Raw genomic sequence first — 22,415 nt, forward strand, 5'->3', positions numbered from 1 at the left:
CCTAGTGAACAAAACCACTGAATTTTAGCACCTTCTTCCCCTGTGTAACCCGGACATTAGAATTGTGACTGAAACCTAGTTACGTCAAGACATAGCCGACAGCGAAATAATACCACCCTCCTATCAAATTCTTTGTAAAGATTGTGAAACTCGCGGTGGGGGAATAGCAATTGTCCACAAAAAATATTAAGCTAGTGGCATTACCTGAATGTCTCGAAAACGAAAGTATTTGGTGTAGATCAATGCTGCTTGGCTGTCCTTGCGTTATTTCAGCTATTTATAGATCGCCCTATGCCCCTCTTGCTTTTTTAAAATTGATTCAGGACTATTTGGTTGCAAATGTGCCAGAGAACACGCGCCTAATGGTAGCAGGTGATTTTAATCTACCGGACATTTGTTGGGATATACGGCAGTCTGTCGAAACAGACCCTAAACACTGTGACGCCTTACTTGACATGGTATTCAGCAAGGGTCTAACGCAGATTGTTAACGAATCAACTAGAATTGATGCTACCACTCATTCAATCCTTAACCCTGTATTTATGGATAGCAGATTTACTGATTAATTTGTTTATGTTAACGAATGACTATCAGACCACAAGCATGTTCAAGTGGCGTAAAAAATGTACTGCCAGCCAAGTCTCCCAGAGAAACAATACATGTAAGAAATTTCGCTGCTGCAGATGATGTCAGCATCTTTGACTACCTCGAGATGCAACTGGAGACGTTTGGTGAAGCAAGTGAGGTATGTACGTTGTGGGATACGTTTAAAGATATCGTTGATTTTTGTATGCATAAAGACATTCCGATAAAAGTAAAAAAAACGGGAAAACATGAAATCCTTGGGTGAACCGAGAAATCATACAGGTAAAAAGGGAACTAAATGTAGAAGGAAAAGAAAAACAAATATCGTAATGAGAACCATAATCTTTCAATTACTCTCAAGAAAAAAATATTTATCGCAAAAGAACATTACTACTCCCAAACTTTGTCAACGTTTACGAAAAAATCGCCACAGCGATTTTGCTCATCTCGGGAGAATGTGACCTATATTACAAATGATGGCTGTATATTTACTGAACCCGCTCAAATTGCTGATAAATACAATAAATCCTTCAACCCTGTTTTCGACCCTTCCACACCTTTGCCTACAGCGATAAGAGCTAAAATGAATAAAGCGCATTCAGGCATGCTAGACGTTATGTTATCTGAAGAAGGCGTACTTTCTCTCTTGTTGAACCTTGAGACCAAAAAGTCACCAGGCCTGTATGGTATTCCTAATGAATTTCCGAGAAGATATTCGGAATGCATTGCTAAATAATTACTGATAATTTTGATTCAACTCTTAAGCAGCGTGAATTACCACATGATTGGCGCGAGTCCTACCAGTACACAAAACAGGTGATAAACATAAAGTACAAAATTACAGACCAATATTCATTCCATGCGCATGCTGTAAAATATTCGAGCATATATTAACAAAAAGCTTGTTTAGTTTTCTCGAAAGCTTAAACAGGTTAAATCTTAACCAGCATGAATTTAGGAGACGCTTATACACACTCACCCAACTAGCTGAAACAGTGCATGATTTCGCTGAAACAATTAATGAAACAGGTAAAATAGACGGAATTTGCTTAGACTTATCAAGAGCCTTTGATTGCGTTTCCTACTCACATTTACTTGGTAAATTACTTGGTCTCGGAGTCAACATAATTATATTTAGGTGGATTGAATCATATCTAGCTGATAGGACACAATGGGTGGAGTTGAAAGGAAAGAAATCGAGTATGTTAAATGTAATGTCTGGCGTCCCCCAGGGATCAGTATTAAGACCTGTTTTATTCCTCTGTTATATAATTGATAATACAAGTGGCCATAGTAGCAAAATTACTGTTCGTTTGTTTGCAGACGATTGCTTAATATATTCTAAAATATGATCTCATGAAGATCACCTAGAGTTAGCCTCAGCACTGCAATCCATTGCTGATTGGTGCACACGAAATAAAATGAAAATAAACCATGAGAAAACGCTATACGCACGCATAACTAGGAAAACAAAAAAGTTCATCAGTTTTAAATAACATATTAGACGGAAAGCCATTGACACAAGCTAGGCACTTGAAGTATTTAGGCATCACGATATCAAAGCACTCATCTTGAATTGATTTGATTGATATGAGGGGTTTAACGTCCCAAAAGCACCGTATGATTATGAGAGACACCGTAGTGGGGGGCTCCAGAAATATCGACCACCTGGGGTTCTTTAACGTGCACCTAAATCTGAGAACTCGGGCCTACAACATTCCCGCCTCCATCGGAATCGCAACCGCCGCAGCAGGGATTTGAACCCACGACCTGCGGGTTAGCAGCCGAGTACCTTAGCCACTAAACCACCGCGGCTGGGCGACTTATTTTGGAAAAAGCATGTTACTAACTTATGCAATGCCGCTGCGGTTAAACTCTGGTCACTTAGACGTAAGTTGAAGTTAGCTTCCCGAGATGTTACACTAAAACATACTTGACTTTGATACGTCCCGCACTAGAATACGAAAGCATAATGTTGGATCCACACACAAAAAACAAATTAAAGAAAATTAAAAAATGCAGAGGTGTGCAGCCAGGTTTATTATGTCGAAATATAGGTACATAGTCTCGGCTACGGAAATGCTGACTCAACTAAATTGCTTGAGCTTTCATTACGACGGAAAACGGCTAGATTACAGCTCATTTAATTAATGAAACACAACTGCTTTACCTTCAACCCGTACAGACTCATGGAAAACAGAACGTCACGTATTTCACGGGTTGTTAGATCTATCCATGAGGACCAGTTTGTGCCTATGCCTACAAAGGTTGACACCTTTAAATATTCCCTCTTCCCGAAAACGATTGAACAATAGAACGCACTACTCATTAGCATAACTCAAATCAATTCAACAGAAGAATTTGAAAAGACGATAATGGCATATTACTCCTCTAGGTAACCATACCTAGGCGTTGTTACCTCATCTCTTCTACCCGGAGATGTTCTCTTTTTTGTATATTTTTCTCTAACTGTACGTGACGTTGGTTCCTACGACGCTGAATTTTGTGATGCATATGGCATAGCCTTCGTCAAGTGTGTTGTATGAAGTTATGCTACCATGCCGATTGTTCGTCACTACTGTGTAAACCTTAATTACCTCACCTGTTGGATTGGTCCTCAGTTGAAACTGCATGTTGTGTTGTCTTTTTTGATTTCATTTTGTAGTGCTTGTGTCAACAAGTGAAGTGTATTTCTTTACCCCACCCTGTAACGGACTTTGGCTAGCAGTATCAATAAATAAATAAATAAAAATATGAGGTTCTCTTTTTCAAAAAGCCGTCTTTTGGGCAATCGCTTTCACCAAGTTTCAACAAAAGATGCAGCAGCAACATTTGTCAGAAGGCGAATTGGTTATGCATGTACATGAAGATGATAGCATCTGCACAGACAGGAAGAGTTTTTGGACTGCATGATGCATTTTTATTACTGAAGTAGCATGACTAGCTATGTTAAAACCCCTTCAATACAATACCTCGCATCCTTTTCCAAGAATATATTCTGTCAATTGAACAATGGTATTTTTTGGATAACATTAAGAAAGCAGCATTGGTCCCAGAAGCACTGTTTAGTGTACTTGTTTCTTTTATATATATATATATATATATATATATATATATATATATATATATATATATATATATATATATATATATATATATATATATATATATATATATATATATATATATATATATATATATATATATATATATATATATATAAACGTTAATGAGTTTGTACCTTTATTTAGAGAGGAGGTTATTTTCGTCATGTAGCTTCTGTTGTCAAAGCTTTATTTTATTTCCATACTCTCTATTGGCACTCCGGCCGCTTCTTGGGAGTCTTAATAGACAGAAACCTGTCGTGAACTATGTGAAGAAGCGGCTGATCGCAACATGTCACATATTCAAATTCCTTGCAGGTAAGAATTGGGGAGTGCCCACACCATTTATGGTACAACTGTACAGAGTGCTGTTTATCGGATTCTTACGGTACAGCTTACCTGCAATATCTAACACTAGCAGGACCAACCTGCGTGCAATTCAGAGCATTCAAGCTCGAGCACTTAATATATGCGTTGGATTCCCCCCCAGTGCTTCAACGGCTGAAACCACTGCCATCGCTCAAGATCACTCAATAAAGACGCATATTATTACGGAGACAATGCACATGTACCTTAGGATTTATGCCCGGGACCCCTTCCCACCATCTGGCAAGCCTTTCTGCTTAAAGGCCCCGCAGAACATACGGTGCCACTGTCTGCAAGCATCGTTTATCGTTTACTGAGGCGTAATCACCTGCATCAAAGCCACTGCTTCCTCCTTGGAGCTTGAGCTGGCCGCGAATTCACTTAATGATTCCAGGAATGCGGAGAAAATCGGTTTTACTGTCACATGTCCTGAAACAACTGAGTCTATTGCTACTCGAACAAAACTACAGTAACCACGTGCACATTTACACAGATGGCTCGACTACGCTGTCTAGTTCAGGTAGAGCCGTGGTTTTATCATCACAAGGGGTAACTTGGTCTTTTAAGACATCACATGCGACAACGTCTACGACGGCAGAACTCGAGGCTGTGCGCAGTGCACTGAAACTGGTAAATTCTGAAAAATACCAAATAAATAGGCTATGTTTTCTGAGTCAAAACCGGCGTTACGATGCCTGCTGTCAGCTCTCCAACGCGGATGCCACGACAAGTTGACCTACCAAACCGTGAAACTTCCCCATCTCTTAATACAAAAAGGCCACGACATCGTCTTTCAATGGTCACCTGGGCGTTGTGGTATCAGCGGAAATGTTTCTGCAGGTCATGCTGCTCGCACGTCACATGAAGAAACGAACATTGTTTCAATTCCGTATTCAAGAGCGGACACGGCAAGGCGAATTCGTCAACTGGCCCGCAGTCTCACACTGACTGAGTGAAACATACCAAGCATACGACGTACAAGACTGCCCGAGCTTGACCCTACACTACAACTCCGTTCTCCATCCAGGCTACATCGACGTGAAACTTCGGTTCTTTATCGCCTTTAGCTGGCAGTTGCTTTCACGAAAGTCTATATCTCGTGAATCGGAATGAGTGAAAGTACTGCATGCGATGTATGCGGCACCAATGAAAATATCGAACACCTGCTGTTCCACTGTCCTCGACTTGTGACGGACAGACAAGTACTTGCCAATGCAATGCGGCGACTGGATGATCGGCCTCTTTCTGTGAAAGTGCTATTACAGCAACCTCGACTGCCCACAAGGCAGTGAAAGCTCTGCTGTGTTTACTGAGAAAGACGGGCTTGTGTGAATGCCTCTTACATGCGATGGAGTTTTACACGCTGCAGTGGAATTACTGTCAGTCTCTTTTTTTCTTTTTTACTCTCTTCCCTCTTTCTCATCTTTCTCGTCTCCTTCGATAGTCCCCCAGGGTAGAGTAGCCAAAGGGATGTTTTTCTAGTTTACCATCCTGCATTCTCCTTTTTCTTCCTTCCTCCCTTCCTTCCTTCCTTCCTTCCTTCCTTCCTTCCTTCCTTCCTTCCTTCCTTCCTTCCTTCCTTCCTCCCTTCCTTCCTTCCTTCCTTCCGGTTACTTAGCCATATCACTGACCACTACACGACAAAATTGGTTATGAGCTCTGGTTGTCAGCTCCTACAAATCGGCAAGGTTATAAAACAGGAACTAAGATTGTACAACATTGAAGTGGCGGCAGTGAAACTGTTTCAATGCTAAATTTTATCCACATGGCATAAGTGGTTGTTTTTTTTTCAGAAAGACAGCATATATAAACTGAAAAAAAAACATTATTAGTAGGTCAAATTTCCAAACAAGCATCAGTGATGCAGTATGTTCAATTTTCTAGTCCTAGTCAAACATATTCTTAAGAACCTCAACATGCAAAAAGTCGTGAAAACATAGGCAACATAATTCCTAGTAACATATTGCCACCCACACGTAGAGGGTCGACTGCAAGAGCGGCTCTACCATATGGAGGAAAGAAAGAAGATCGCGTGCTTCTTCTAGACTCGAGAGCCAGGCATGACTGACGCATCGTCCCAGAGCTAGCTATTAGGTGGTTTAATAAACCCCCAGTACTTGTGATTCATTGTGACAAATTGGTGGAAGAAGCTGGGTAGTCTCACGGATGCTACGAACCCCCCCCCCCCCCTCCAGAAAGCCATAACATGAATCCAGTGCCAGTCAATACTCCCGTGCGTCGGACCAGCCGCCGAATCAGGGCTTTGCCTCCGGAAGTCAACGATACTGCTCCCATCACGTCAACAAACATGACCAGCACTTCGGTGCAAACCTTGCCAACTGGCACGGGAAGCACGTCGTCGAACCGCTATACGTTGGAAAGCCCACGGGCACCGGCCCCGTTCCATGGTACGGAGCGCGAGGACGTTGAGGACTGGTTGGCGGACTTCGAGCACGTAGCCACCTTGAATCAGTGGGACGACGCGGTGAAACTGGGTCGTGTCTACTTCTATCTCGAAGAAGGGGCATGCACGTGGTTTCAAAATCGAAAGGAGCAACTGACGACGTGGCCCGAATTTTCTCGCAGACTTCTGCAGAGATATGCCAGCGCAGACCGCCAAGAAAGAGCTGAACGAGCTATTCCAGCCCATGTCCAGTTGCCAAACAAAACTGTGACCACGTACGTCGAAGACATGACGCGCCTCTTCCGACGGGCCGATTCAAGAATGACGGAGGACAAGAAGTTGAGTCACTTCATGCGCGGTGTCAAGGACCAGCTTTTTGCCGGCCTCGAGCGAAGCCCTTCGAAGACAGTCGCGGAGTTCTTGTCCGAAGCCGTGACAATGGAAAAAATGCTGCAGCAGCGATCTAACCGATACGAGAGGCAAGTCAGTGGCATGTCCACTGCTGACATTTTCACCACCGCCGGGACCAGCAATGACTCCCTACGTGAACTCATCCGTATTATCGTACGTAAATAGTTGCAAAAGGCTGGTGTAACACCTCATCCTACGGTTAGCTCTATTGCAACTGTGATCAAGGATGAGCTGCACCAGGCCCTCCGGGACACCTTGCCTCCCGACGCAGCTGCGTCAGCTCCTTCTGAATACCGCCGTGGAACAACCTACGCGGAATCCTTGAAACGCCCTGCTGCATCGCCGCCATTGTTCGTTCAACCTGTCCCTGCTGTTTCACTCGAGTCAGCACAGCACATACCATACTACGAAGAAGGCACGTACACGCCACCGCCCCTGCCCTTTGTCCGTGGCGTTTCTGTCGCCCACCGTTTGGTGCAACCGGTCAGGTACATCGACGATCAGCACACGTCTCCTCGGAAGTCTGATGTCTGGCGCACACCCGATCACCGGCCTCTATGCTTTCACTGCGGAGAAGCTGATGACTAGTACCGTCAGTGCCCATATCGCCGTCTTGGGTTTCGCGGCTTCTCTGCGTACTCGCCGCCACCCCATTACGGCCAGAGACAACGCGACATCGCAAACTACCTCTCCCAGCAGCATGCACCACCGTCTGCCGGGCGCCAGTCGCACTCGCCATCGCCGAGGCAATCTTCATCAACGCCCCTGCGGTGTTCTACCGCACAGTCTCTCAGCCCCCACCAGAAAAACTAGCCGAAGCGACCTTGGGGGAAGGGGTCACTGAACGTCGAAGTGCTGAAGACCTCCTATTCACGCAGAACCGTACCGAAACTGGTCCGACAGCACCTGCTGCTGCGAAGGATAGCCGGCTTTCACTCGACATAGCAGTGACAATTGATGGTTGTGTAGTTAACGTGTTAGTGGACACCGGCGCAGACTATTTCATGCTGAGCGGGAAACTGACAACGCAGCTGAGAAAGTATTCACGCCATGGCATAACTCGCAGATTCGGACAGCTGGTGGCCATGCCGTTATTCCACTGGGCGCCTGCACAAGTAGAGTACAGATTCAAGGGTATACATTTGTAGCAAGCTGCCTTGTTCTACGTGAATGCTCCCGTGACGTCATACTGGGAGTTGACTTTCTACAGGAAAATAGAGCTCTCATTGATCTGAAAGAGCGCCGCGTCGCGTTGTCAGCCCAGCGAGCAATCAACGTGCAGGAAGACGGAAGGCGTGTCGACGTACTCAGTATTTCTGAACAGAGCGTGGCGCTTCCTCCTCGAGCAAGTGTTCTAGTCCACGTAACATGCTGTGGTTTGAGCGATGGCGATGTGGTGGCCGAGACAATATGGAACACTTCCTGCAGCAAGGCATTTGTGTAGCGAAAAGCGTAATACACGTTCGTGATGGCCGATCTGAATTGCTCGTTACCAACTTTAGCAACGAGCATTGACACCTTTTCCGAGGCACGTTGAGAGAATTTGCCTACGAAGCAGCAAACGTAGCCAACTGTCTCACGTCAGAACTAATAGATAACGCAGACACGTCAGTGAGCAACATTGACATCAATCCTGATCTGTCCACCAGTAACCAGACTGCGCTGCGAGCGCTCTTGTTCGAGTACAGGTCTTGCTTCACAAGTTTCTCAAAGATCCGCCAGACGTCCATCACTTAACACAGTATCCTCACGTACGCGGACGCACGCCCAATACACTAGCACGCCTACCGCGTGTCGGCTAAAGAAAGCGAAGCGCTACGTACGCAAGTTCGCGAGATGCTTGACGATGGCGTCATCGAACCATCCAACGGCCCGTGGTCATCTCCAATCGTGCTTGTCAAAAAGAAGGACGGATCACTACGCTTCAGCGTCGACTACTGAAAGCTTAACAACGTGACCAAAAAGTATGTGTACCCGCTGCCCCGTATCGACGATTTGCTGGATAGACTTCGTCGTGCCCATTATTTCACTTCTCTCGACCTCAAAAGCGAGTACTGGCAAATCGAGGTAGATCAGCGAGACCGCGAGAAGACGACCTTTGTGACTCCACACGGCCTATACCAATTTTGAGTGGTCCCTTTAGGCTTGTGTTCAGCGCCGGCCACTTTCCAGCAAATGATGGACACTGTCCTCACAGGGCTCAAGTGGCAGACTTGTCTTGTCTACCTTGATGATTTAGCGGTCTTCTCTGCCACGTTCGAGCAGCACCTTCACCGCCTGCACAGCGTGCTGGAGGCTATCCGATTGGCGGACCTCACACTAAAGCCACAGAATTGCCTCTTCGGCTATGCAGAACTAAAATTTCTTGAACATGTAGTTAGCGCCGAAAGAGTCCGGCCCGATCCAGACAAGCTTGCCGCTGCTGCCGATTTACCAGCTCCTGTCGATAAGGAAGCCGTCCGGCGCTTCCTTGTTTTGTGCGCCTGCTATCACCATTATAGAGACATTATAGAGTGATGCATATTAGCGTAATTTGAGTGCCCGAGGGATCGTACGTTGTAAACGAAATGTCGTAATATGCAGGTATTCTGTTGCTTTGCACGAGGCAAATTGTTGATAACATGAGTTATACCAGTATAATGAAGGCTAGGCATTGTACCTGAGTTAGCTATGTTTTGTCGTGAATGTCCAGCTTAACATGATATTCAAGGGAATGCCTCTGCGAAGCTACTGATACAGTGTCTTCATGACGAGGAAGTAGATGAATTTTTAATCTTATACGACAAAGTGTAGAGTAAAAAACTAAGCTTGTCCTATTCTAAAAAAATATTTGGGAAATTTCACTTAAGACAAATGCATGAAATTGGGTCAAGTTTGTTTTGATGCTTTAAATTTAGAAGGAGCAATTTGATAGAGTGAGCAACACTCGTTGAGCGAACTACTAACAAAACAATTGGTGGTCAACTACGTCACTTTTTGAACTGACACAGGTGTTGGAGCCAAATAGAAGAGATACACAGATAACAATTTTCAAGAAAACAGTTCACTGGCAATAGCATATTTATGGGATGGTAGATTATCGGCATTTCATGAACGCTGAGTAGCAGTGTTTATTTTGCCTCAGGAGGGAATTATGTACACAAAGATGGAAAGCAAGTCTATAAATATTTTTTTCTTGTTTCAATAAACATTTTTTCCTCTGGAAATATCTGAACATATGGCAAATTAGCAAGGAAAGAAAACTCTGCTCCTTAGTGATTATAATATGTACTCCGACTTTACACAACAAAATATAACAAATCTACAAAGACATTTCGCCTCCTATGTGAATGGCATCCTGAGTGTGCACAGGCACCAAATGGGTGAAGGTGACCAAACACTGGTTGTCTCGTTGTGTAATCTAATTCAGATGGAGGCCGTGATTGTTGTTGCACGCTGGCTGGTCCCTACGGCTTAACCACAATTTAAAAAGCTTTCTCTTCCTAATTCTTTTGTTTTCGAGCCAGCGTTCTTTTGTTTTCGAGCCAGCGTCATTGATTTACGGAAGTCGAAGGCATGCCCCATTTTCAAGCAGTGTTTGATGAGTTTTGTCGGAGAATGCGTGGAGTTTGTGTTGTTTCTTTTGTGGTCATTAAAAGCAGTTAACCACTTCCTAACAGTTTCGCCAATATAGATGGTGTCGCAGCCACCGCAAAGGAACTTGTAAACAACCCTCTTTTCATCCTTCGCAGGGGTGCTGTTTGTTGGCTTAGAGAGCACACTTACCAAGGTACAATGAGGCTTGAAAATTGTTTTAATTCCCAGTTGACGAATTGCTATTCGAACAGAGTTTGAAATCCTTCAACGTAAGGTACAGAAACAGGGGGTTTTGTGTTTTCTCGCGGCACACTCCTTGTTCACTTTTGCATGTGTTTATGGGTGTCGTTGATAAGCCTGCTCAGATAATGGCTTAGTTAAAATTCACCAACCACGTTTTCCATCTATATGACTGCACGTGCTGACCAGTGATGTATGCGACACCACATGCATGAGTGAAATTGGCTGGAAGCCACCGACAGGGCTCAAAGAGCACAAAGGAGACATTGCAAAATCCACCCATGCCACGCATTTTAAGACAATACTTGTCGAACACTGCTTGACGACGGGACATGCTTTCGACTTCAGTATTGAGACAACGCTAGCTCGGGAACAAAAGTGGGGCAAGAGAACCCTTCTTGAGTCGTGATTCATTAGTGTGAAATGTTGGCGCGCGACAACCGCGGTGGAATACAAAGCGACATACGAGGCAAGCAGCAAACTGTGTAACCTCCGCTCATTTGGTGCCAGGGCATACTGAGGATGCCAGCTGCATATTTGGCGAACCGTCTATGTAGTTTTGCTATATTTCGCTGTGTTACTTATGAGTCTATATTTTTAATTATGAACTGGCCTGTCTTTTGGAACATTTTTACATTTGCTCCTTAGTGTTAACTCTGCTGCATACTGCGGTGTACCAAAAAACGGGCTGATAATTTTCTTTTGATGTATCGGATGAATTTTTTTATTTTGTTTTAGGTACATATGCACGTGCCGGAAGAAGAAAATGAGCAGCAAAATGTCATCTCTCTTTGTCACCATTGCAGCTGATGAGGAGTGACAGAAAGGAATACTACGCTCTGAGTGCCATCTGTTTGGTAAGCACCATTTTATATGGCAGTTTTAAACTACTAACAATTTTCTTTGGGCATAATTTATAATAATTAACTTAACGAACGTTACCAGCCTGAAAATAACTAGGTAGACTGAATATGTTTGATTTTGGGTGCACGTTAAAGAACCCCAGGTGGTCGAAATTTCCGGAGCCCTTCACTACGGCGTCTCTCATAATCATATGGTAGTTTTGGAACGTCAAACCCCACTAATCAATCAATGAATAGGTTTGAGTTGAAGAACTAAAATAAGACCGTAAATAAGCTTGAAAAGCTGATTTTTGCCATCAGTATTGAGTAAGAAGCGAATCATTCAGCCCAATGAAGCTTCACAATTTTCATCTCTCCACTATTTATGTTTCCCCACTGCTGTGTTTTTTCACTGCTGGATTGTTACATAGCTTTCTGTCAGTCTTGGAAAAGCTTTCATAGGATGTTGCAGACAGAATTTGTCAGCCGATTATCTGCATTTTTTAAAGAAGTGTTCCCATTTAATTATTTTGTTTGCTTGATAAGCTACTAGTATTGGTCTAATCACTTTCTTTTCATAATGCACGCTTTCATTGCCAACCGATCGCCTTGCATCATGGCTTGTTCCTCGGTCGTCACGGCCATCACCCTGCAATTGCTGTTTGCTGACATCGTTGACAGTGCACCCCTCTTGGCATACCCTGACCGGGCGAGCTTGTTCACTAAAGTCGAACCACATTGGCAAAGTCTCGAGCAAAGACTGGCAACTTCGACATGCTGCTCAGTTTGCATATGTGAACTCCACTGGGCATGCGAATTGATGTGGCGGTATGGCTGTTAGTTGCTTTTCTGACGGTGATGCAGTTTGGTGTCCATTTGTTATTCTACTCTTGAAGATTGAATTTCCTGTGCCTGCTGCTGTTCTTGTGCCCGCAATTATGATTGTATGCGTATCCTTAGTTGACAAATATGGTGTTATATTTTTGTGAGAAAATACGGTGTTCGGCCATAATACTCACTCTGAATGTCTTCGGAAAATCAACTTCCTTCCTAACGACTTCCGCAAACAAGTGAGAGTACTTTGCCCCTTTTCCAAAGATGCGGATAACCACTCTCTACCAAATAATAACTTGGAAGCTGCATTTACGGCAAATAAAAACAGGTGAAATGGTAGAATTTGTAGCTCACACAACACTAGCATTGCATAAATGAAAAATACTAGACGGTTATGCACAGCTGTGCACAACAATCTAAAGATAACTTCAGCTCACCACTAGAGACAAATATAAATAAATCTAGACTGAATGAACAAGAATAATTGTGTTGAGGCAGTGTGAATCATCCAATGCGCAAAAGTACAACAACTTGGTAATGAACTGAACAGAAAATAGTTGCATGCCTTGTGCAACCATTTTGTGATCAATATTGCTCGCTTGGTTGTGGCTGGGGGGTCACTGTTTCGCGCGAATTACACTGAGCACTTGCTCCACTGATCACTTTTCGCTTTTCCTGACCGGGTGGCGGCTACCTTAACTTTCAAAGGCGTATCTTTTTATGTAATCAATCCGTCAGATTTATTGAGCCGCTTTTCAGTGAATGCGTTTCAGGCAGTAATTATGAAGTTCAGTTGCTTTAAAACTGATAAGCTTCTTTTGATGTGCAACATGTTTTGCTACACAAATTTCGACAGGTTTTTCTGTTTTGGTAAAAACAAGTTTTTGCTTTGAATCTTTCAAGCTCCGTCAAAACAAGCTGTACCTGAATGGTATGTGTCAGTTTTTCACTGCTGCTATATTGTCTCAGTTCATGAAATCATAACATAGACAGTCAACAGCAGTGGCAATCATCATTGTATACTCCGCATGCATCACTGTTGGAAAATTACTGAAAAGGCAATGGCTGTCTATAGTATTCGTGTCCTCCTAAATATTTAACAGATAGCAGTTTCACCATTGTCTTCTTCCTTGCCTATTCACTTTCCCACTGATATTGTAAATACTATAGATAAAAGTTTTTTGTCAAACTTTCGCTAAGATTGTATAAACAAGTTGTGTTTTCATTTTGCACCTTTATTTGTTTTTTACGACCCAGCAGTTTACAAAGTATGAAAGAAACTTGCAACATGCGTTGTTCATATGCAGTACTGAATGCTTAAAATGTGCTTTGTAACACTCCCATTCATGTCTTGTTCTGTGACAATGACGAATAAATAGGGAGTAAGTAATGTTTGTAAATAAATGTCTTCTTTTTTTTCTTTCATATGGCAGTCAGGCACTCCGACATGTTCTTTCCTGCCTAATCTGTGTGACTGCATGTCCTCCTGGTTGCTGCAATTCTGCACGTAAAATACTGCACCTTCAACACATGTTCACTTATTGCAGTCATTGCTTGCACAGAGCAAAGCCACATTTTTCCATGCTCTGAAAATTGCAATATGTATATGACATGTGTTGGAAGCTTTGAAATTTGAAAAGTGTGTTTTTTATCTTACGGACTTGCACAGTGTGTTTTGACATTTTTATAGCTTGGCTGTTCCAACACCACTTGTTTATGCATGTACGAATGCGTTGATAAAGAGCTGTTAGGAAACAGTTTTTTGTGCATAAACAATAACAATGCAATTTTTCAAACCATACCAGCGCTTTCTTCCTGGCCAGAAGCTTTGGGGCGGTTTCCGTAACAAGTCAACATGCCTTTTATATATAATACACACACAGTAGCATATATTATGTGCGCACGTCACATGAAAATCAACACGTCACACAGCAATGTTGACATCACGTTGCTGGTATGCTGCCACCACGTTGTTCGTATGTTCACATCAAGTTGCTGGGATGTTAACATTACGTTGCTGCTATGTCGCAAAAACATCGCCGTGGTGTTGAAAATGTGATCCTGGACGGTGCCATAATGTCCTGAATGTTACAAGCAACCTTATTATGTGATCAAAAAAGAGGATGGTGAGCGCTTTTAGGCAACGTTGCCGACTGCCATCTGAGCACTTTCATTCAACGTTGGGATAACATTCTGCGTTACTTGGGTAAGGGGTCACCATTGTGTGGATTCCTCAATGAAATTGTTGATATTGCCAATTTTCGAAAACCAGATTTAATTTAGTGTTTTTGACAGAACAAAGCTAACCACTGCACTTGTGAATAACGTTTTCCCTGAACCCGAATACTGAATGGCATATTTACTTTTTTTTAGTCCCGATGCATTATTTCATGCAGGTAGAATGTGGACATCTCCCTCAGCGAAAACATTTTTCTGCAAACTGCACACTTCTACTGTGCAAGTGAAAACATTGCTGAGTAAAAAATCAGTAAATCTGCCCTGGACAGTGAATAGTAGTTTCTCCAACCAACCTGAGATGATAGAGCATTGTTCCATTCATTGTCGTGATGCATTTTATTTTTCGGACATCCTACAAAACACAATCAGAAAACAACTTAGTCACCCAGTTCTGCAGATGTATTTTTCCACATTACGGAAAATATAGCCCGTCACCAAATTAATATTTACAAAATGATCATCACAGGTGATTTCAATGCTCCTTGTATTCATTGGAACTTGCTAACTTCAACAGGTCGTGAAAAGACAATGTGCGACTCCCTCATTAACATGGCTATTTCTTTTGACTTAACGCAAGTGGTTGAACGACCTACCAGAGATAACTCTCTTCTGGATCTTGTGTTCATTAACGAAGAACTGCTGCAGCATGGCTTTGAATGTGATGTAATAGATGGTTTATCTGATCACAAGGGTGTGTTGTTCCAACTTAACGTGAGTCATGTACCTTGTAACCCGAGATTCAGCACCGGTACTGATTTCGCGCATGCTAACGATCGTGCACTTGTAGAATTGTTGGAATGCTCTTTGGGTAGTTTCGTGACAAGCAGTAAATCGTGCAGCGTTGACGCATTGTTATAGCAGTTTTATAATTTGGTGCGCACCTATGTGACGCAGTTTTTTCCTCATAAATGTGTAAAACATAATAGAAGCATCCTTAGTACACACGTGACCTAATCCATCTTTACGACGCATTTAGCGCATACGCAAGCGAAACCGCCTCGATGCATTTTTTCCTTCGCTAAAGTCTGAGCTAAAGACAAAATTGACAGAAACGAAAAACTTTTATTACAACACGACGTTACTAACATTCATGAAAGATAACCCATCAAAATTTTGGAAAACGATACTTCTCTTTTCTCATGACTCTACAGCATTCATTATCAACGATCAAACTTGCACTGATCCTGTCGGCATTCCTGAAGGCTTCAGTAGATACTTTCACTCTGTCTTCAGCCAAGATGATGGTTCTCGTCCTCCTTTTATACATAACTTGGAACATGCGTTGCCGGGTCTCGAGGTAACTCACGCTGGGGTTCTCAACCTGTTTTTAAAAGTTGACATGATTAAAAGCGAGGGACATGATGCCATACCCAACATGTTTTTGAAGAAATACTCAGAATGGAATGCTCATTATGTTACAGTGATCTTCAATAAATCTCTGGACACTTCAACTGTTCCCAAAGCTTCGAAAATTGCCAGCGTCGTTCCAGTATTTAAATCTAGTGACAAGCAGCTTATAGTAAATTATAGACCAATATCTCTTATTTCAACTTGCTGTAAGCTTCTTGAGCACATTATTCACAGGAATATTGTACAGCATTCAACTTTCCACAATCTTCTCTCACAAAGCCAGCACGGCTTTCGCTCTGGTTTCTCCACCGTCACGCAACTCATTGAGTTTACACACGACATAGCTTCTGCACTTAATAGTCACGATCAACTAGACGCTATTTTCAATAATTATTCGAAAGCTTTTGACATGCTCTGCCACGAAATGCTTCTAGGTAAACTACAAACAATATTAAAAAGGTCTAAATTATTAGATTGGATCACTGACTATTTGTACTTAAGATCTCAGTTCGTTACTTTTAATCGCATGCATTCTTCATCGCTTACAGTTACATCTGGAGTGCCTCAGGGTTCAGTGCTTGGACCTCTGTTGTTTGTCATTTTCATTAATGATGTAGTAAGTGTTAATAACAACACCAACGTCAAGTTGCGCCTATATGCATATGACTGTGTCCTCTACCGCACTCTTACTGATGCTAGTGATCAACAAGAATTAAACAAGGCATTTTAAATGTTCTGCGAATGGAGTGATAGGTGGCAAATGAAAATTAATTTTACCAAAACAGTTGCCATGATTTTCGGTAACAAAAAGAAGCCGCTGAAATACTCTTACAATGCCAATGGTCGTTACTTGTCCCAACTTAGTGATTTCAAATATCTAGGGGCCATTTTTTCAAATAACCTGAAATGGCATGCCCATATCAACCATATCTCTGCAAAAGCGCTTCGAAAACTTGGTTACATAAAGCGAACTTTAAAAAATGCAACGTTGGAATGTAAGCTGACTGCCTACAAATCACTAGTTCGTCCACTAGATTACGCTTTAAAGGTATAATCTCCTCACCTCACGTGCGACATAATGCAGCTAGAATCAATTCAGAAAAAAAGTTGTCAGATTCATCTTTGGTCGTTATGATCGCAGCTTCTCACCTTCATCACATGCTCATATCCTATCGTTGCAGACTTTGGAGCATAGGCGCAAACGCGAACGCGTAATTCTGCTGCACAAGATCGTCCACACCCAATCCGGTATTCAGGCACCCTTCTTTTTTGTAGCCGCTAATACACATGCCACTACAAAAACCCACAGACTGAACATTATTCCTTTCAGGACAAGAATTGACTGTTTTAAATTTTCGTTTTTTCAGTTCAGTTCAGTTCAGTTTTATTTCCTTAAAGGCCCCCATTCAGGGGGTGTTACATAAGGGGTGGGATTACAATTCAAAACAGCGGAGATTCAATTAACATTGCAAACAAATAGTTAAAATTGAATTAACATGGCAGATGATCGGTGAGGCGTTCCAGGAAGGTAGATGATGAGGCAATTGTGACAATGTCGTAGGGCAGGCCGTTCCAGTCTGAAGCTGCTCTGAGGAAAAACGAAGCAGCAAACGTAGTGGTGCGTGATGGCGGGCGGGCAACTTGAAGTGAATGACTGGTGCGGTGGGAAATGCGTGAGGCGGCTGTTATATAAGGAGCTTGATTGAGTGAAGCTTGATTTTCTGTTCACTATTGAAAGCTCGAACAACTTGGATGGTTCGCTTCGCGCATTGTCTCATGATGAGTTCGTTAAGAAACTACGAATTCCAATCTTGTTTTAATGTAATTGCATTTTCTTAGCGGTTGTCTTTTTTCTGTATTTTCATCAACATGTGTACTCGCACCTGATGAAAGATTTAGTTGTACAGCTATGTAAGCACATCATATCTTCATCTGTTTGTACAACTTTAGGGTTTATTTCTTTTGTTTTTTGTACTAAAATATGTACCCACTTCTGCTATGTCTCTAAATCAAGACAGTAGTAGGTATAAATATTTAAAAAAATTTCCAGTCACAGCTCATAGTATTAGGTTCCTTGCTTTCAAAAAAGAGCCTGACCAATAATACTCCATATGACGTGTTTATAACGTTTGCACTCTATTCATTATGGAAAAGCCGCATGATAGATTGACACGCCGACCCATCTTCTTAGTCGGCGAGATTCTTCTTCTGAGAAGAAGCTGGTCAATTGCGCAGTACTGTTGAGACTTTTGACCCTGTTCCGGAGTGACTTTCCCTTCTGCACGATTCTGTATGTTTGCCTGACTTCTGTAGAAGTTTTTTGTGTGCAATAAGCAATTACTGGTGATGACTTCATGATTTAAAAAAAGCCGCAGTGGCTCAGTTGGCTGCCGCGCAGTGGACCGGGCTTCGAGCCCTACTGTGTCCTTGGTGTTAAAATGAGTTTTTGTTTTCTTATTTTGTGTGATAGTGGTTACGGGCACTGGCGTTGGCGGTGGGCAACTGCGGCACCGCACGCTATCCGTGTTGTGTTCTCATAACAGCTATTACTGTCAAATTCTGCTGTAAAGATGGACGCAAAACTTGAAAGATGAAATGAAAATTACCAATCGAGAGTAGAAGAGAAATTTTCAATTCCGCAATATTATTCACTTTGTGAGGCATCTAGCTATAACTGTTTTCGTTGGCGTATGTTGCAGGCGATCCCTCATATAGAGTTTAATAAGTGGAGCGATAGTACTTTTGTAATATTTCAAAAAACATAATCAAATCGTTTATGGACTTGTTGCTGATACTGATTATACACAGGTCATTACTTTTAGTATTTATTGTGTGAGGAAAGCTATGTGTAACAAAGATATGAGGCTTATGAGTTCTTGGCCAATATACTTCTAAAACAGAGGCAATAAAAGTATTTTTGTAGGCTTGAAAAAGGATTCATGAAGCCTTAGATATTACTGCTTTGCGAACAATTTAAACAGGGTAGATAAAGAAGCCTAGCTCATCACATACAGCACCTTGGTTGCTACAAATTTTGAAAGACTTAAGCATAATCTGAAAGCTTGCCTTTCGAGGTCGACAGGAGGATGGAGCTTATAAGCGGGCGCTCCAGTCTACAAGATGCACACGACTTCAAGCTCTAAAGACGAACACACATGCAGTGCGAGCTTCTTATTATCACCCTCTTTTACCATCCTCGTTTCTTCTTTGCAAGTTCGCGGCATTTTCTAACTTTCGGCCAGCTGCATGTTTCCGGTGCGTCTTCTCTCCCTCTTTCCTGTCTCTGTGTAACTCTCTATGTAAGTGGAATAATAATAATAATAATAATAATAATAATAATAATAATAATAATAATAATAATAATAATAATAATAATAATAATAATAATAATATATTAATATTATTATTAATATTATTATTATTATTATTATTATTATTATTATTATTATTATTATTATTATTATTTCTGCGTCCTCACCCATAGACGGTGGTTTACCTGTATCTAGTGGCAAAAATACGATTATTCACGAAGGCGCAAGTGCGCACACGTGAGCGCTAGTGCGTCTGAGAGAAAGTCTTAGGTTGAGATAAAACAAACCATGCGTTCATTTTGGTTGATGCAGCTCAAACGAGGGGACAAAGAGGAATGTGAAGCACAAAACAGGAGCTAACAGGTGCGCAAGATTGAGAAGGCTTCCAGGCCAGTTTTTTGTTTGTTCGTTTTTTTCTTTGCTTCTTTGTTTCTTTGAAGTCATGGCTCACACCCACTCAATGGGATTGGCCAAAAAGCGTACGGTATTTTTTTCTGTGAGCATTACAACTATGTGTAAGAATGAATTTATAGTAAAATATAACTATTGTAAGTAAAATTACAGCATAATAGTGAAAAGGGGGGGAAATAGAAAAGGTAATATAAGAGATTGTTGTGGGTCATGCACGCCACACTCTAAGGCAAAATGGTGTTAAAATGGTGTGTGCTTCGTCCTTTTGGGGACTACCATTAATTCAACAATTAATTCGTTTAAAGACTAACGGCACCGGTTTATATTAGTTAGCCCTCACAGACGAGCTCAAGGAACTGACAGTCAGTCCTCACATTTACAGTTTAGTGAACAACCGTTAGTCTCACAATTAACCTCAAAGGACTAACATTTATTCCTCACAATTGCACCTTATAGGTCAACTGTTAATCTCTTCATATACACCTTACAGGGCAACCGTTAGTCCTTACGATTGCACCTCGCCGGACGAATGGTTGATCCACTCAAATACTCCAATCGGATGAACTTTTTATCCCCTGTAATTCAAACATTGTTTTTGATTTATTTTCCGCCAGGCCAAATAATTTTTTCGCCTGTTTTTTCTGCGCAAAGAGCAACAAATTGCGCAGAAAAGAACACGCGAAAAATGAGTTAGCCACATATGTGAAACTGCTTTCACAGTCACGGCAACAATAAAAGACCAAAGTGAGACATCGACATCTTTTATTTTTCTACATACACGTGAAGTTTCTCCATCCTTTTAAGTGAATGCATGGTGAAGTGTACAAGTCCAGACTCGTTGTCACATTTTGTTCACTGCTGGTGGAGCTCCTCGAACGGAAGCGATAGATGACAGGCACTGCAGACGCCAGCGCACGCAGCCTTCTGCCTGTTGTGTTCCCACGGCTGTACGTACATAACGATTGTAAAAATAGTTTGACAAACGTGACAAGATGAAAATGCACGAATATGACAAGTACGTGCGAGTTAATATAGAAACATGCGTGTAAGAGTTGACACACAAATAACTTATCTTCACATCTTGTACAGTCCTTCTGAAGCTGCACTGCGGAAAGAAATGAATGACAGGCATCGCAGATGCCAGCGCACACAGCCTGCAGCACACTGTGTGCCCACTGCTGCAGAATAAGTATGTAAAATAGTAAATCACACGTGACAGAGGATGAATATGATTGAATATAAAAAATACGTGCAAGGTTAAATAAAAACATACGTGAGATGTGACATGCTAATAATTTCACCGTGATGTCACATTTCGTCAGAGACTCATTTTGATACCCGTAGCGCAACAGCTTAGGAGCGGCGGCCGCAGCCACAACTCCGCGAACCACTGTGCCGCCAACGAATCGGCGAGTTCTAAGCGAACGACGTCGTTCAGCTCGAGCAAGCGAACGCGAGACCAAACACGGCGCTGCACGCGGAGTGTCTGCCGCCAGCGAACTTCGAACGGGAGAGCGAGCGTACGCTTGGCCGCCGTCACGAAGAGCGGCTAGCTGGTCTGGAGCTAGCACCGAAGAAATCGATGATAGTGTGGCCCTTTTCCAAAAACTTGAGTGAGTGTGAGGGCAGCGCGCAAACGCGAATCCGCCGCCGCAGCCAATCAACTGCGCCGAGTTGCGACGACTGAGGGGGTAGCCAACTGTAATGGCGACCAATTTTCACCGAGTTTCGCCGCTAGCGAAAGCTCCGCCAGCACGTGCTGGTGCACTTACAGCGCGCGGCATACTACAACCAAGCTCGTTACGAGAACCCACAATGAGTTTTCGACGACTCCCAACACAGCGACGAGTTCTCAGCCCAATATTATGAGCCCGGAGCTCATCGCGGAGGTGAAGGCAGGCGAGCACTCGATGAGCGAGCATGCGGGAGGCCGACGGCGATGGCAGCCAATTTTTCGGCGGTCTAAAAGCACAGGCAAACTGCAGACGCCCAAGCTGACCTTCACGGTGCATTTCGTGCGTGCGATATACAACACGACCGAGCCCGTTGCCAGCAAGCGCGATCCGTATCGCACATGCGACAAGTAGAGCAGAATAAAAAATGATCACCTGCTTGCGAAAGAATCCAGTGCTGATTTCTGCCCTGAGTCGATTTGAGGTAATGTATCCGATGGGCCTTCTGTCTTCTCTGCCGGAACGTTGGCCTTCCCAACTGTTGCTGTCATGTGTTGGTCGTTACTATCTTGAAGCCAGAGGTATACGGCGTGGCGTGGTGACGTGTCGAGAACTGCTCCAGGCTTCATGGGTCTACCGAAAACTAAAAGCAGCAGTGCACGCTTATCCAAGCGTACACACAAGCACCACGTCGTATTCCCTAGATCGTCAAATCCAGGCGGCCGTGGTCGAGCACTCCGAGTGCGACGCAACGCTAGTCGTTGCCTGCAAAATATGGGGTAAGACTGAGCCAGGAGAGGTAGAGGATAGCTAGAGACCCTGGCAACGCTTTTCGCAATGTCCGCCTTTCCCAGGTGGTTCACCCTTTTGGAGCGTGTTTGGAGACTAAGTGGTTTGCACGCGGCATGCTTCCCTCTGCCGTTGCTCCTCGACGGTCTATCCATTCATTGCGCGCGCCTACTGGGCTCCGTTACTTCTTTTTTGAATAATTTTGCCTTAGAGTGCACATTGAAGAAATCCAGTCGGTTGAACAGCATGCCTTTATTGCATACAAAATTAACCAGACAACC

This window comes from Rhipicephalus microplus, chromosome 4 (genome assembly GCF_043290135.1).
Source record: "Rhipicephalus microplus isolate Deutch F79 chromosome 4, USDA_Rmic, whole genome shotgun sequence".
Taxonomy (NCBI): domain Eukaryota; kingdom Metazoa; phylum Arthropoda; class Arachnida; order Ixodida; family Ixodidae; genus Rhipicephalus; species Rhipicephalus microplus.